Genomic DNA, 16,814 nt, shown 5'->3' on the forward strand with positions numbered 1-16,814 from the left:
TTTATCCAAAGTCATGGGTGCTTTGTGTTAGGGCACCAGACCACTTTAAGCACAAAAGACTACCAGATACTGTAGTTTAACGGTGTAAAGACCAAAGTAGAATGGAAAGCTATATCTGAAGTGAGCCCCTATGTTTATTTCACAAAACGTCTAGCAGAAAATGCAGCATCCGTGAACACTTTCATAGTCAATCTGTGCTTTTCAATTCAAAGATAAAAATGGTAACTCTGTCAATTAGCCATGGTGATGTATTGGTTTATTTTCCTCTTTTTCCTTTTATTTAGCTGTCAATTGGGATTATTTATTAAAAGCTGCATGTATAGGAAATGGAAAAGCAACAATGAAAATATTACCATTTAAAATTATTGCCTCGGCGATCATGCATGAAAATACCAACTTGTTTCCATATTATGCAACTATTGTCTTTCTCCCTAAAGACTAGTGAATAATTATGATGCTGTAAGGAAAGATGTTGTATCTTTATTTTCTACATTGGATGTTTACTTTTTGCATGCAGAGAGGGAGTGTAACTACCAAGTAGTGCTTAATGCATGAGAACGCATTGGACTTTCATTTTGAAGAAGTAAACAAAAATCTGTGAAACAAAGATTTTAACCGCAGGGATTATGAGAGTTGTTGTCAGTGGTGACAGCTTGGACTGAGTTGATGACCTCAGGAATGAGTACAGGATGTTAGTAGGAAGGGAAAAAGTAAATAAACCAGCATTATGTAGCCGAAATGAAAGTGTTTGCGTCATCAAACCTAGAAACGGTTCTTATTGGCTGGTGTGGTTTTGTGTTCCCCACCTTTTGCCACATTAGGTACAGCAAGATTTCAAAAGCAAAACCGCAAAGGTGCGCAAACCACAAGCATAAGCACAGCTTTTTGTTTATTCACACTTTCAAAATCAATACGCTTTCCCACATAATGATTCTGTCACCAAGTTGTATCATCATAAAACATCTTAAACAAACAGAAAGACTGGCAAAGTTGCTTGTCCAAACTATACAATCTTTTTTCCAGCTACCACCTTAATTCTCACCTGAAAATACACAGTGATATCGAAATATTTTTCTTTTCCTTTTTTTATTGTAATGTCTTGAGGGACAATCACGCCTTGGCAGAACTATGGGAACCATGAGTAACTCGAGATTTTTTATTGCCTACATGAAGTCACTGATGGATTGGGGAGAGGCAAATGGGTCCAAGGCTCTCAAGGGTCAATAAATTCTATTTGTTTTAATGAGGAAAAGGCAACTGATTTATTTTGTTAATACATTGTTTCATTTTCTACCTAAAGCCTGCAGAAAGCCTCCTCCCCTTCCCCAGAAATTTAGGTTGATGCCTCAGGCCAGCCATATAGGTTACATAAAGAAATTCCCCCACCATTTTTTGGGCCTTCCCAAACTTTGTTTCTGGATCCACCCTTTGCTAGACCTGAATTTAATACCCCATCACGTCCAGAGAAGATTACTATCTGAATGCACAGTGTTTGAAAGGGACATTTTGCAGAGCATCCCATCTTCATTTTCTCAGACCCTGTTGACAATCTTTTTAACAATCTACAGAGACAAAAGTACATGTGCCACTAAATTAGGGTTAAAGATATCCAAAAGATAACACTAAAATGTAACTACGAAAATGAAGTTTACTTTGACATGAAAATGATACCATGCTTTTCTAAAACAAACTTTGAAACTATCAAGCCGTTATCATTCATTAACAAAACTAAACATCCTGTATTCTGTTCTACATCGCTTAGTTTCTGGCTTGTGATGTTAAGGTCACTCCACAGTAATGTGAGAATTGTGTCAAAGGAGTTCTACCACTGGCCATGTAGATTTCTCGAGAAACGAGATGGTTCTTTCATTTCATATGACTATTGTACTTAGTAGTTTTGCTTGTATTGGAAAGCAAAAGAAATTAGTACCTGCAAATTACACTTGGCATTCTATTTCAACAGCACAGCAAAGTTTGTACATTTTTAACAACTGTATATTTCACACAATCATTTACCAAAGTTAAGGCCACCTGGAATTTTGTTGGTATTTCTGTCACTGGGCCTGCACTACACTGTCCCATTGAATGATTACATAACATGTTTTTTACATCATCAGAGTAGTGCTATAAGCCCATTTGATTGAAATGTTTTGGAAAGGAAAGTCTTGCATGACTTTGTCTCAATGCATCATGGGTGAAAAAGCCAGTGTAAGTCGGGTTTGAAGGGCCCAAATAGTGACCCTCTACCAAGAGGGCTACTCTGAACATCAACTGATCGAGAGGATTGGCGGCAGCAAGACTGCTGTGCACAATGCCAATTCTAATTTCAAGAAGATAGTTCACTCTCTGACCAGAAAAGGAGCGGTCATCCAAGAAGATGATGACCATGTAGCGCAGAGAACTGAAGGATCCCTCAAATTCTTGTCGGATTATCAAGACAGTTCTGCATTCCACAGGAACAAATGTTTGTGTAGGCACAATCTCTTACCGTTTGAGCAATGACTTTGGGGGCCAGTTTAGGCTCAAGTTACACAAATCTGCCCGTAAACCTTAACCCTTTGACCATGGCAATGAAGGCAAAGAAACTAAGCTTTGCCAGGAACGAGTCCTGAACTGTAAAATACTAGGAAGTTTTCAGATGAATCAATGTTACAACAGTTTGTATCATGCAAATTGCACGTCCAAAGATCAAGCTGAAAAAGATTTGATACATTATACACAGTTGCAACCATGAAATATCCCCTAAGACAGATGATATGGGGAGCATAATGTCCCACTCTGGAACATCTTGCAGGATCAGCTGGAAACCTGGCCTATGGATGCACACAAATGTAAAATAGTCATGCAAAATGGTGCTCCATGTCACAGATCCAAGGTGTTGAAGGACTTCTTGACCAAGAACAAAGTCAAGGTTCTTGATTGGCCTGGGAACAATCCATATCTCAATCCCATCGAAAAATTGTGGGAGGTTGTGAAAGATGAGGCTAAGGCACTATTTTAAGCTGCCTTGCAGTAAAGGAAAGCCAAGTCGCATTCAGGAAGTCAGAGACAGTGTAGGACATACTAAATATTTAACTAACATTTTAAATCGTGGAAATGTAGTCAAAAAGCTGTTCAACCAAGATACTAAGGCTACACACTGAAAATAAATCAGAGTTCTTATGATTAATAATTGGTTTAAGTTTGGTTTTTCTTCAGGTTAATGCACTTTGTACGGGTGGCCGTAAACCTTTTGAAATGACTGTAGTTGCCTTCAAACAGGAATTAAAATATCCCATTTTGTTCAACTTCTGCCAAGGCTAGCTGTCTAAGATTTGGCAAGCTGAATAAAATTAGCTCCTAATCAAGCTGCTATCATAGCCTTGACACTACATTTTTTGACACTACATAACAATAAGCCAGTCCTCATAAACTGATCAAACTTACATTTTGAAACATTAATACTCCTGACCTAAGCATGGATGTAATAGGCCTAACTTTGTAAAAAAGAAAAGAAGATACAGTTTACAGCACATTTGCAGTGTTTGCTCCCTAACTTGCAGACAAGTCCTCAATTAATGAAAAAGGTGCAGAGTACATTAAGGATATCCAAAATCCCCAGCTGTATTCAATGCCTAATCAACCATACATGTGACCTGCCTACTGCTCACGTTCGGAGGCAGTAAAGTTAAAGATCACTACAAGATCAATCTACCGTAATGACGTGTATTATAAAACGTAATTACATGGCTTAAGTCACGACACACAATAAATCGTCGCTTTGAATGACAATTGTGTGCATGTCATCATTACTGTAAATATTTTAAGTTAATTGACTATAATGCAATATTGGTAGCCCATACACGCCTTTTTGAACGGCCAATATACAGCCTTCACCAGTTCTAACATCAGATTGAAGTTAATTTTGTTAAGTTTTCATTTATACTGTACTTATCCCGAATCTCAGGGCAAGGGTGTCTTCAATTCAAACGCGGAAAAGCCTATTTGGTATCGTGTACAGATCGTCCCTTACTTGATAACACACAAGACTAACATCCGACTGACTGTTGTCACTGTCATTTGTGTCATGCGCCACTTTGTTCGGCACGGTGTACATATCTTCTCCGACTTGGACTAGGGTAGGCCATCCTCTTGGTCTGCCCTGCCGCCTGTCATTACTTCCATCATTGCTAGCAAAGTGTGCAGACGAAGACCCAGATAGTGGGGTGGTCTCACGCTGAAGACGCTGGGCATCTGGTGCTGTACGTACTAACTCTTCCGCTCGCGTGCGGTCGGGTCGCTGGCCAGACGAATTACCAATTTGTGTGATGTGAAATGTGTGGCTGCTGAAAACGTGTGAGCCCCTCTCTGGGAAGGAATCAAGGCGTCTTAGAGTGGGGACCGATAGGTCGACTTGATGACGTCTCTTTGGAGAATTTCGATATTTGCGACACCAGCTTGCGACGCCAAGGATTATAACAAGGCTTATCATGGCGAGGATAGAGCCAATTATCAGCCATAGCACCACAGGTCGGTGCGTGTCGGTATCGGTATTGATGATCCGTGTTGGGCTTTGGGACGGAGGAATAGGAGGTTGTGTTAGATTGTGTTTTATCGTCGATACCGTATGAACCAGCAATATCTCGTACCAAGGGCTCAACTCCTCACAGTTTGTGGCATGTATGACCTTACATCTTATATGACTTCCATTGTCTGAGGATACGATCGGAGAGATGACCAGTCGATTTCCTGAAGTTTCGAATCTGTCCGTGGTGTTAAATGAAATTGTTTTGTTGTCTGCTTCCTTAGTTAGCCATACAAAGATTGTTGAGTACGGACGAGGATCAGTATTACAGCCGAATTCCCCTTCCCCGCCCAGGAGTAAATGTTTGTTTTGGGAAACACTGATGGATAAATTTAGGGGTGTTTCACACACAGTTTCATCAGCAACAGTTTCATCAGCTACGGTGGGTAATGCGTTACTAGAGATCTCAAAATCTGCTAGAGTTGTTGAATCAGGTGTCTTTGGAGTTGGAGTGAGTAACAGCTGGTACCAAGGACTCGCCTCCTCACACTTTGTCTTATATGTCACCTTACATCTCACCTGACTTCCGTTGTCTGAGGCCTCAAGCCGAGAGATTGTAAGTCTATTCGCTGGTGTTGCGAATCTACCAGCGGGGAGAATGGGAACAGTTCGGTTGTCTGCTCCCTTCATGAGCCAGTCAAACGTAGGTGAGTTTTGAAGAGGGTCAATGATACAGCCAAATTCCCCTTCACTGCCTGAAATTAGGTCCTTGCTTTGCCTAACTGTGGCAATAACTGTTTCACACACAATGACGGTGAGAAAGGCGTACCTTGAAGCTAACATATCATGGAGAGTTGTCGCAGTGAAGTAATACTCCCCCCTGTCTGCCAGAGTGACGTTTTTAATTACCAGTGTAGAGATCGATGTTCCTTGAGGTTCGGTGCTATTTAGATACACGGAGTATTTCCCAATCTCAGAAGGGTAAGAAGGAAAGGTGCAAAAATTTAATTTATCTTCATGTCCAAGTCTCGCCCAATAGATTTGAACATCTGTACAATCAACCGAGAAGTTGGTTTGACAAGTGAAAGTTGCTGTTCCACCCTCAGCTACCGTCTGATTCAGCGGATGTCGCACAAAACCCATAGGTTCTGATGACGATGTGACCCGGAGTAAAAGGCACACAAAGAATGCAAAACCTGGAGCCATTGTCTCGCTGATCACATCAGAAATGAGAACTGAGACTCATCACACTTAAGTTTATAATAATCGGAGCTGCTGAATGTATCAATCACGTGGGCGATTTTATTACGCCACCAACCATGATTTCTCAAGTACTTTCAAGTTTGTTCATCGGGGGATCGCGAAGTGAAAGCCTCTCTTGTAACAAAGTAAGGTTATATGCGTTTAGTCAAACAACTGAAAGTTAGGCCTATTTCTGGGAAAGGCCTTTCGATTACAATCGTGTAGTGATGTTGCAGCAAATTGTCATAATACATGCATTATGTCTTTTTTCAAAACTGAAGAATAACGGGGCAAGAGCTTTAATTTTTCACTCTGAGTTTGCCAATTAATTAAAGAACGCCATTTTATATACTCTGTGGTAACTGCGTGGCAGGTTGTCTGCTCCCTTCATGAGCCATGTAAAGGTCGACGACTGTCTTGTTGATGGTCAGCATTACAGGTGACCTCGCGGTCACAGCCCACAAGCAGGTTTATATGTGCTTTGCGTGACAATGATGGTCCGTGTTTCGCAGAAAATCTGACCATAACGACGGTGAGAAACGCGTGACAGGGATAAAATGGAGCGTAGCATCCATCTCTCAGGTTACCGGCGATTCACGGCGCCTCTAAGAATTTGCAACGCATTGGCCAATCGGAACGCGCGAAATTTGTCGACCCTGTAAAAGCACATTGGGTCGACAAATTTCTCGCATTGTTATTGTCCGCTTTGGGTAGTCGTGGGCCGTTTTCCAATACTCAACTTCGTCCTCGTCTCAGGCTTCGTGTGGGAAACCAAACCTCGATTGTGGGCCTGTAGCGTTTAACTTAAATTGAAATACTGTAATGTTTAGCTCTTTTGCATCTTACTTGATGTTTTGTGGCACAATCAGACAATTGCGCTTGTAACCTCGAAGTCAGGAAGGAAAATAACAGTTGAAGCCTCCGACGGAGCTAAAGTCGATTATTGGAAAACGGCCCAAGTCAAGGCCTTTGTGCGTTAATCGTTGTACTGAATGATAGAGGGCGTACCTCCCAGCATAAAGAAATCTGTGTATGTACTGATGTAACACTGCAAACAACGCGTAGGTAGGTGCGGTCACACCGCACGCGCACGTGTGTTGTATACTGAGCGCTTGGTGGTCGCTTGTAAACCGTTTATTTTCGCGACTTTGTGTATCATCTAGACAACACGAAATAAGTCTTTGGGGAATCGCTGGCACACCTACGTGATATGGAGTAAGTGCAAGGTATTTTGCTTTTACAGGAATAAAATTCATAAATTTTGTTTTTAAATGTCTAAACAAATTAACTCTAGATCCTATCATGTACACGTATATGACAAATCTGTTCATGTCATTCACATAGATTCTTGAAACAAGGTACTCACAAGGCACTTATTAGCAAAGATCGTATAGCACCGCGTAGTGGCACAAGATGGAGAAGTTCACTGCGAATACATGTAAAACTTTGTAATTGCATAGGCGCCATTTGAGCAAACGATATGCCTGTGCAATGCACATGATGCGCAGGCGCCGCAGCAGACACCTGCATCTGGTGAGCCTGCGCCGAAGCATTACCATAAACTGCGCAGGCGTATCGCTTGCTCAAATGGCGCCTAGGGTAATTACACCTTTTGGACAGAGTTATGCATCTTCCGCCTTTGGCGCTATGGGATCTTTGCTTATTGGGGAATTTAAACGTCCCTTCAGCCAAAAAAGAATGCTACGTCCAAAGTTTGGCGGTGAAAGTTGCAAAACATGGAACAATTTGCCAGAGCAACTCAGAAGTATACACGCAGGTTCCTTATACTGTAGCTTAGGGAGATTCAAATCAGATATACGGGAAGCCATGACCAGTGCCATGTAGTCCAAAATGCTGATCTGTGGAGTTGTTAACTTGGTTGCCAATGATCAGTGGAGTCGGATCGGGAATTTCCCTGTGTTCTTTTTTCCCATAGGGTTTTTTGCAGGGTTCTGCCCATCCATGATCAGTATTTAAGTAGTGCCTTGATTATTTAAATGTTCACATGTGTATGCTATTTTAGTGGTCTGTATTTGTATATATTAATGTTCATCGTATTTGTCAATTTTACTTTTCGGTGTGAGTTTCTATTTTATTAATATGTAATGATTGCAGGGCCCCAATGGAAACCAGTTTGTAATTATTTGGGCATACCCTGGGTAAAGAAATGGAATAAATAAATTCATACGCCTAGTTCTTCAGACCATGGAGAAAGAAAAAGACCATGTTGAGAGTCCTAGGAGTAGGACTAGGATCAACACCAGGCATGTCACTACCCCCAGAACTGTGGGGTCCGACGTCCGCTTTGCTTTCATTGGAGCGGTGCGGACGTCAGACCCCACAGTCCTAGAGGTAGCATGCCACAGTACATGTATGTGGCCCATTTCTGTGAAAATGACATTCATGAGTAACTTTAGTAAGCCTATGCCCACTTAGATTTTGCTCACATCTTGCAAATTGTATCCCTCCCAAGCAAGTCGTTGGGTGCGATGATGTGCTCACGTGCAGCTGTAATACAAGGCCATCCCATGATATTATGAGCCCGATAAGCCCAACTTCACTTTGGCATGCTGTGCATATTTGAATTTTTGAAATGATGTTTGACACGACTGTATCAGAAATAGTCTGAGCAACTTAGACTCTATGAATTGCCTTTTTTAAAGAATCGGATATGGTCCGGCGAAATATGGCAATGTACACACTGTATACTCATCTGTGTGAAGTCACCAACTTCACACTGATGGCATGGAACGCTCCTTGGTGTATTTGTAAAGGTACATGTAGGCTAAGGCAAAACAAAAGTTTAAGTGTGTTTCCTATTACACTGAAAATAAGTTAGGGTGCTTGGTGAGATCAATTTTTTTTACTATAATTTTTTGTTGTCCAAAAATTAGGGTCAGATGATGGTCTGTATTTTTGGGGGGGGCATATACATGTATTTGTAACAGGTAATAAGTCAGTGTCAGACTAACAGTGTACATGTGAATGTCGATATTACATACATGTGCATGTATATCAGCAGTGTAATTGAACAGTACAGCTGCTGGTTGTTGAAATATAAACACACAAGAGCCGTCCATCTCATGCCAAAAAAAATTAATACAATACAACGTACAGGACAATGAACATGAATGTACACAGAATTAGGCTCTGGGCAAGGCATCATAAGTTTTTGTATTTTATTGATTTGTCAAATAAAAGGATATAGGTTCCATGAGATTTAACCAGAAATGCAGCTATTTTTTTGTTTGGCCTAATTGTCCAAATACAAAAGGATTTGCATGGAATCATGCAAACACTTTCTGTTCATGGAATTTTGGAAGGTTCAATGATCGACTTGGTAGTTCACAGTTAAAGTTTGTACCGTAGTATGTCATGTTACTCAAAGGGGTGCGATTATTCAGCTTTTTAGCTGATTTCAGCTTTTTTGTTTTGCATTTCAGCTTTTTTTCCTCACTGGCTGTGTACAAAAGCATAGGAGATTTTCACAGTTCAGTTTCTTCATGCCTTGTTTCAGGTGTTTTCAGCTTTTTTTTTATCATTGGTCAATCTCACCCCTGTACTCACAGCAGACTGCCAGAAGTCGTTAAGTCTGTCATGTGTTTGTGCTGGGTCTGATGTCCATGAGTGGGGCAGATGGCAGAATCTTCAATCCTGGGGTAACAGTGTGGATACATGTAAGTGACAAAAATTCCACTTTTTTCAATCAAATTTTCCCTTGAGAATGAGAGCAACCATTAATTAAGCCTGATGTACCCAGTCTAAAGGAGGTTTTTACACCAAAATCACCGAGGGGTTCCTCATCATTCTTCCGTTTTATTCCCAACGATCGCAGTCGCACCGTACCGTACATTTTGTGTGCATCACACAGTGCACATGCAGTGACAGCCAGGGCCAGTATAGCCGAGCTACATATAGTAGTTCTGCATGTCATGTCAAATATTTTTGGAGGTGGCAGTGTTTAACCTGTCACAGCTAGTACAGTGCTTGGCTTGATATGGTATCACTCCAGTCACACAGCTAAGAGGCCACTCATGCGATAATAACAAGATTCCACCCCCTCCTCGTATCAATATATGGACAGAAATGACTTTGCTAAGATGGCCGTTCACCCGCGCATGTGCACTGAGCACATGATGCACACAGATTGTTCAGTACAATGTGATTGTTGGGAAGAAAACAGGAAATACGTGAGTGAACCCTCCAATTTTTTCAAAATAAGATAGGTCTTATTGGTCTAAAAATCGGCATTAGTTACTCAGTTTTCAAGAGCTATACATGTAGGTACCTTAAGGTTGCTCTCACGTAAAAATTTGATTGAAAAAGTTGAATTTGCGTCACCAGTGCTGGTACCTCAAAGGCTGGATAAAACAGATAGCATTGCAGCCCTGTATAAACAAACATGGCCTCAACTTGCCCACAAGTCACACAGTTCTTGGGGTAAACCTCCTAAACATGGTGAATATCTTTTTTCCATCAATCATGTTCTTATTTTCAGCCTTGGTCTGTTACCTAGCCCAGATTGGACAGCACTTAGGGTTATGTACGTATATGAGACTTGGGTGGGACCTTGAGAGGGCACAATTTTCCAATCAATGGAGGCTCCTTTGGTGGGAACTGCTCCACAGGAGACTATGAAGTACATGCATCACGGTTGCATCAACCAATGAGGGGGTTCTACTCAAGGCGGGTAGACCAACATACATTTTAGAAAGAATTCCATGATGTATGATGATGTACACTTATCCGGGCTTTTCTTCTCACCTGTCAAACTGAACATCTCTTCATTGTCTTCGTCACTCATTATCATCCTGTAATTGGTACTAAATGCACCGTTGGATGATCAGATAAATAAGTAACATTAATGTAGATGTAAAATGGATGCCGCTTGACATCCTTTGCACAAATGGACCATGGAGAAAGAAACCTTCTGACACTGGTCTGAAATGTTCAAGCGTTTGCTAAGTGAATGCCAGCAACATTTTCACTGCTAAATTTTGACATTTGAGGACACTTTTTTATTGGTTTGAGATGGCTGGTAGTGCCTGTACTAATAATGCTAGGTCACTGTAGGGAAATGTCAGTGGTATCAGTAACAGATTTTTTTCTGTACATGTAGGCCTACATCTCGACTAGCATCAAGGATATCAAGTAATTGTGCCTTTGCATCTTGACTGTTAGTGCTCCCTCATGTTGCGCACTTGAAAAAATTGCCAAAACCCCCACATTTGAGAAGTTCTGTGAACATAATTTTTAGTATTACCTCAATTTACATACACTTAAACAAAAGTTTGTTAGAAAACTGTTTTTAATTTTTGGGCAGGTTAAAAGTGACCATTTTGCACAGAAGGGAAAAAAATTGAAAAATTGAGCCAAAATAAAAATTTCATTGGAAAGTTGTAGTGGGTGAGTAAAATCGGGAGTTTTGAATTAGAGTAGTGGGAGTTTGATGAAACTTCACTTACTTTGCAATTTGAGGTGAAAATGTTGCTTTGGCATGGCACTGGAGGCAAAAAATCAAACTGTGCCAAAGTTAGGGGTGCGCAGTTAGGGGGCTTCAACAATAAATGAAGGATGTTGCTGTGACAATAGTAAAACCAGAAGGGATGCATTGTTTTTGTATTTATTGTAGTCATTAAGAGAAGTTAACGCCCAGAACCAGTGACGACATCTGTATTTTATCTCCTTTTTGTTCTTGTGAAGAAGCGGGCTCAAGAGAGACTCAAGTTCCAGTGAGGACCCAAGTGACAGCCACTCTGAGAGTGACGAGGAGCAAGAACAGTGGATTGAGAGGTAGACAAGCTGTCACTTGTCAGTTATATTTGCCATCTGTGAAGAAATCATTTTTTGCAGGTATATTTAGCCCTACTTTCCTTCTCAATACAAATATTGAAGTTTTATCTCAATCTGTCTATTGATTGAAAGTCACTTGGAAGTTGGGAATGGCAGCAGAAAAGTATGTTGGATTTCCCCAAAATGGTATCAGAATGACCAATGAGAGTTATTCAAAAAAATCCAGAAGGCTTCTGGAAAATGTGCACATTGAAAAATACATGTATTGGAAAGTATATTAAAGGGAGGTATATTCCCTCTCCTCTCCCCCCAGCTCTTTAGGATAACATTCAGAGGTTCTTCAAGAATTTCCATTCAAACAGCCAGAGTTTTCAAAATTTTTTAAGTTGAGAAAGCAGTCACTGGGTACCTCCTGTTGTTTGTACATATGTTAACTGGCTGAAGATAAACCTTTTCCAAATCATCCGGCTTAGGCTGACAGAATTACATAAGTCTGTGGCAAATGACTGAAGCCACTCGTGGCTTTAATCATCTAGCCTCAGCCACACCTTTTGGACATCGCCTTAAAACCCACAACTCTGCTGGGGACATGCTTAAACAAAAGTACATTTATTACAATGCATACAGACATAACTGCTCCCTTCTTGTTAACTGTATTTTTACCAGGTGTTAAAGGTGATAGCAGCGTGGTTGGTCCCCTGCCTGTTGGCTCATCTTCTGGCATCACTGTCCCAGTAGAGTAAGCCATCTCTTGTTTTATGACAATAGTAGTCACAGGGTTTCAACTGCCGTTCGCCATTTTCGCCAATTGATGAATAATTATAATTTTGGCTATTATTCCATTGACCTGGCAAGAAAAATTGGTAAATATTTTGCATATTTTGCAATAATTAGACAAATCTTACCACTTGTTCATCACCGAAACGTCATAGTGGTATTAATTTCCAACTTTCACAAACAGTTCCCATTCATTTTGGCTGTTGGAGTGGTGAAAACACGTGCACAAAGCTCAATACTTTAAACGAAGTTGCTCTCGTTCCCGCCACGCCACGCCCATGCAAAAGAATGCGTGATGGAAATGTAGCAACCAGAACCAGTCTATACATGTACTGTACATTCCGGTCGATTACACTACATCAGCCATACATGCATATCGCATGCAACCCTAAAGCTGCTGGTCGAAAAAAGAGGTTTTCTGCAAGTTAATTCACAGAATTTGGCCTCTTATTTCTGTATGTATTTTCTGTGGTCATGAGTTTAATTTGAGGTTGTTTTGCTTGTATTTGAAGCAAGCGTGTTTCAACAAATTTCCTGCTGTGGCACTAAGTTTATCACCCGCTGGTCTGCGGATGCATCCAAAAAAATTTGAGAAGGCACCTGCTTGAAATCATTGTTTCTTCATTTTAGAAAGAACAGTTTCTCACAGAATTTAGTCCTCTATCTAAACCAAGTATGCATTTTTACATTAATTTTGGATACCTTTTGGATAATGGCAAATGATAGACTGTACAGTGCTTTTAACCCATTTGTCCTTGTACAGGGTTCCCACAGTCATGGGGAAAAGTTGGCCCAGAAAGTCATGGAGACCTCACAGAAAATTGGTCTGAGGAAAAGTCATGCAAATCAAGATGGTACAAGGGTGATTTTGATGGTGGTTATGGATAGTGGCTATGGCAGTCTTCCCGTTTATTATACCAAACAAATTATGTGTGCAGAGTGGCATTAAATGCCATGGAAATTGTCATATTTTAGTTCTGGAAAGTGCAGGAAAGGTCACTGAATTTGATTTTCAGATTTTGTGGGAACCTTACTTGTAACAATCAACACCCAATTTCTTGGTGCTGCTTAGCATGCGATTTCAAGCTTACAGAGGCTATGCCTATTTCGTGCATACCATAAACAGTAAGTACAGCCAAATGCATCCTAACCTTGGAGGAAAGATTTGCTTAAACTTAGTGATATAACAACAGAAATCTCTATCCGAACGCAACCGTTAGAACAACCACTCCGAGCACCACTACGAAATAGTGCTCAAGGTTAGCACATCTTTTGCTAAAGTTAGCGTGATTTTTTTCTCTTCTGTGTTAAGAAGCCCCATGAAATTGGGCCCTGACCCCATCGGGCCTGTTACACCTTGCACTCCCCAGCACTGTATGGTTTTATGGATTTAACGTCAACCCACAATAAGAGTCTATGTGGTGATGGGTTGAAACGTGGATGTTTTGCTCAGTTGGGAAAAAATTATCATTACAGTGTGACCGAAAACCTTACTGACCTTTCCTTTTTTTTGGTCATTTTTCCCTGTGTTTAGATTTGGGAAGGCCTCATTGCCAGGTGAATGGACTGCCATGGCTGCCCACATGAACGGTGAGACTGGCTAGAGTCATGGTGCAAGTGGTCTGACCGATGAAATCTCCAAAGTGAAGAGGCAGGTTACGTCATAAGTACTGTAGCACAGGTAAGAGTCCTGTGTTTCATATCACTGCTGGCTTTCTGCAAGGATGAATCTGGGAAATGGGGGAGGGGCCGATTGGGGTCATGACCAAAAAAGGAGCAAAACTTTTTTTCATTTGAAAAAATAAAAGGATCTTTTTGGTTTGTTTAATTTCCCTTCTTTTGAAACTTGGAAATGTAGCCTCACTCCTCAAACAACTTTAAAGCTCTGCTCTACATCAAAGAAGATGGATTGGGGGCAGCTGTGGCAATTGTCCATCAAACATTATATGGCCCTGTTGGTCTTTATATTTAAAGTTCTAAGCTGGCACAGTTCAATTTTTCTTCCTCATAATATTGCCCATTATTACAAGCCATTAGTAGAAGCCAAGGTGCAAATGTGAAATTCAGATAAATTCCTGACATCCCTGTTGTTTAGTGAATATTTTGAAAAGCAGATTTAACATATTTTCTCAAGTTTTGTCTGATAGAGCACTGAGAACTGTGTATTCCAAAACATTTTGAGATTAAAGTTTAAAAATTAAAATCAAATACATTATGGAGATTTGTTCAGGCTTTTTGAAGGTGAGCAATGAATATGGACAAAATTTAAGTGTTCAGAGCTTTTATTTAAAGAAGGATCTACCTTAATTTTGACAAATATTGAACCAAACCACAGAAAGGGACCATGTTGTAAACATTAACAGTATTTTCAGTCACCATCAAAGATTTCCAATTTGTATCCAACTCAACAGACTTGTACACACTGTGGAAATATTTCTTCCCACACTTTCGGGATTAATCATTGATTTCTGTAGGAGCTGTTGGTCCATACATGTAGATATTTTAGGTTTGTGGTCTTCCCTGATTGATGTTACAGTATTACTGTAAAACAGCGCCCTCACGTGTTAGGAAAAGGGAAAGACAATTTTAAATATTTAAAAGTGTCATTTGATTCACTAAATCCTAAAGGGGTGTCTGGAAAAATATTGTTAAGAAAGAGTACAAATCACAAAATGCGTTCAGAAGTAATGGGTGGGCAGTGTCAAAGGAATCCTCTTGTCATAGTTCAATTTCTGACATGAAAATGGATGAAAAGCAATCGACACTAACAGTTTTTTATGAAATAAAAGGTGTAAAAATAAGGAGTGTACAAGGATCCTATAAATTTTTTGAGAAAGGTCTCAATTTCTGCTCCAACTTAGTTCCTTTTGTGATTAATTTCTCCCCCAGACCTCCTTATATGAAAGCTGTGGGTATGCCCCAGGAGTAGCAGACCATGATGCTGATGAGAAAAGCGCCCTCGCCTGACAAGGAGAGGAAGTAACTCAGATAGATGTTAGTCCTTGTCTCCATCCCTGAGGAGGAACAGTTTCGAAGATTGCACGAAGGATCCTCATCAGAATCGTGGGCATTGATTCACAAAAAGGCAAGGAAAGGACTCAATCTTCTCAGAGATGCAGTTCCTGGCTTCCACCTTAGTGATGGATCAAGCCTTATCTGCATTGTACTCTACTCAAAGGATCAAAGAATCATACATAGTGATTTATAATTTAAACAAATGGTATTCCCATCGCAAAAACTGAGCGTCATTTAATTTGGCTATTTTCTGGCATCAAAACAAGTTCTGCTAAAGAACACTGAAGTCTCGCAACACTGAAAAAATACTTTGGTCAGCACCTTGTCCGGGTCCTTTACGGCCCTTAAAATGATGTAGTGTATAAAAATAGAGTTTTAACCAAGTAATGTGAGGTCACTGTTTATGAGTATATTCTGGTAATGTGAGGGCACTATATGTGATTCTGAATCACCGAAATGAAGCACATTGAAGATGTCTGTATCTCAGCCTGAAAAAATTATATGTAACTGTTGAGACCCTTTTATTCAGTAAAATAATGCAATGTCTGACTCGTATATGTTTGCAAATCTTCCCCTCAATCACATATTTTTATAATTATCTGTGAAAATGAAGATTGATAAAAAAAATGAAATTCGTGGTTGTCAGGACATTAAAAAACAGCTTCACAGTTTTTCCAAAACCTTAACACAAAATGGTAAGAGGTCCAATATTCCACTTTTTCTCAAAATGTCCTAAAGTGAGATACATACATGTACATCATTTTACCACAGTAGGGTTGTATAGTACTGGCCAGTCTCATGTCATTGTACCCCCCCCACACTCTCTAAGACACTCCCAGTCTCTCATCCCCTTGCCTCAGAGTCATCCTATCCTTTGTGAAAGGTGGCCATTTTGAAGTTGTGCAATACCTGAGCAATACACATCACCCAGTGCTTTTTGACCCTTCCAGCTCATTGGGCTCTGAAACACGACTAACCAATTGCGTTGTCTCACATTGTATGGTGCTCAACCAAGCATGAACATGAGCTTCAGTGTACAATAAGTAAAGTCAATGAAGTACACACCTGGCTGAAATGTTCTGATGTCAAATGTCCGATCCTTTAATTTTTTGAGTAGTGTATATATGGTATACAGTACAATGCTGCTATAATGAACAGGGCAGGGTCCATTCACAATGCCTGGTGTAGAATACCTCCCCAACTATTGCAATTTCATTGGTACTGTTCCAATCGTCGCATTTTCATAGGCCTAAATATCTAAATGTTCGGATTTCCATAAACAAAGTCCTGGCAAAAGAGGGCGCTGTTTGCTAAAACAGAGAGGGTGGCATTTGCAGAAAAAAAGGGTGCTATTTCCTACAGTACGTTGAAATGTCAGTTGTTACACTACACATACATGTACATATGCACCCATTTTTGTTTTTGTATGTTTCCAATTTCGGAGTTTATTGACGTCTTAACTTTTGAGTCACTCCTTCATTAA

The 16,814-nt window shown here is 40.3% G+C and overlaps 1 long non-coding RNA gene across 1 annotated transcript; it reads left to right on the forward strand.

Annotated features, from left to right (window-relative positions):
* Window positions 1–6,779: 6,779 nt before the first annotated feature.
* On the forward strand, window positions 6,780–16,757 carry LOC110989217 (uncharacterized). Its single transcript, XR_002599579.2, has 5 exons — window positions 6,780–6,961; window positions 11,450–11,539; window positions 12,206–12,278; window positions 13,851–13,997; window positions 15,206–16,757. It is a non-coding gene; the product is annotated as an uncharacterized LOC110989217 (long non-coding RNA).
* Window positions 16,758–16,814: the final 57 nt, after the last annotated feature.

This window comes from Acanthaster planci, linkage group LG08, assembly GCF_054643075.1.
Source record: "Acanthaster planci isolate LZ-2023a linkage group LG08, COTS_SCS, whole genome shotgun sequence".
Classification (NCBI taxonomy): domain Eukaryota; kingdom Metazoa; phylum Echinodermata; class Asteroidea; order Valvatida; family Acanthasteridae; genus Acanthaster; species Acanthaster planci.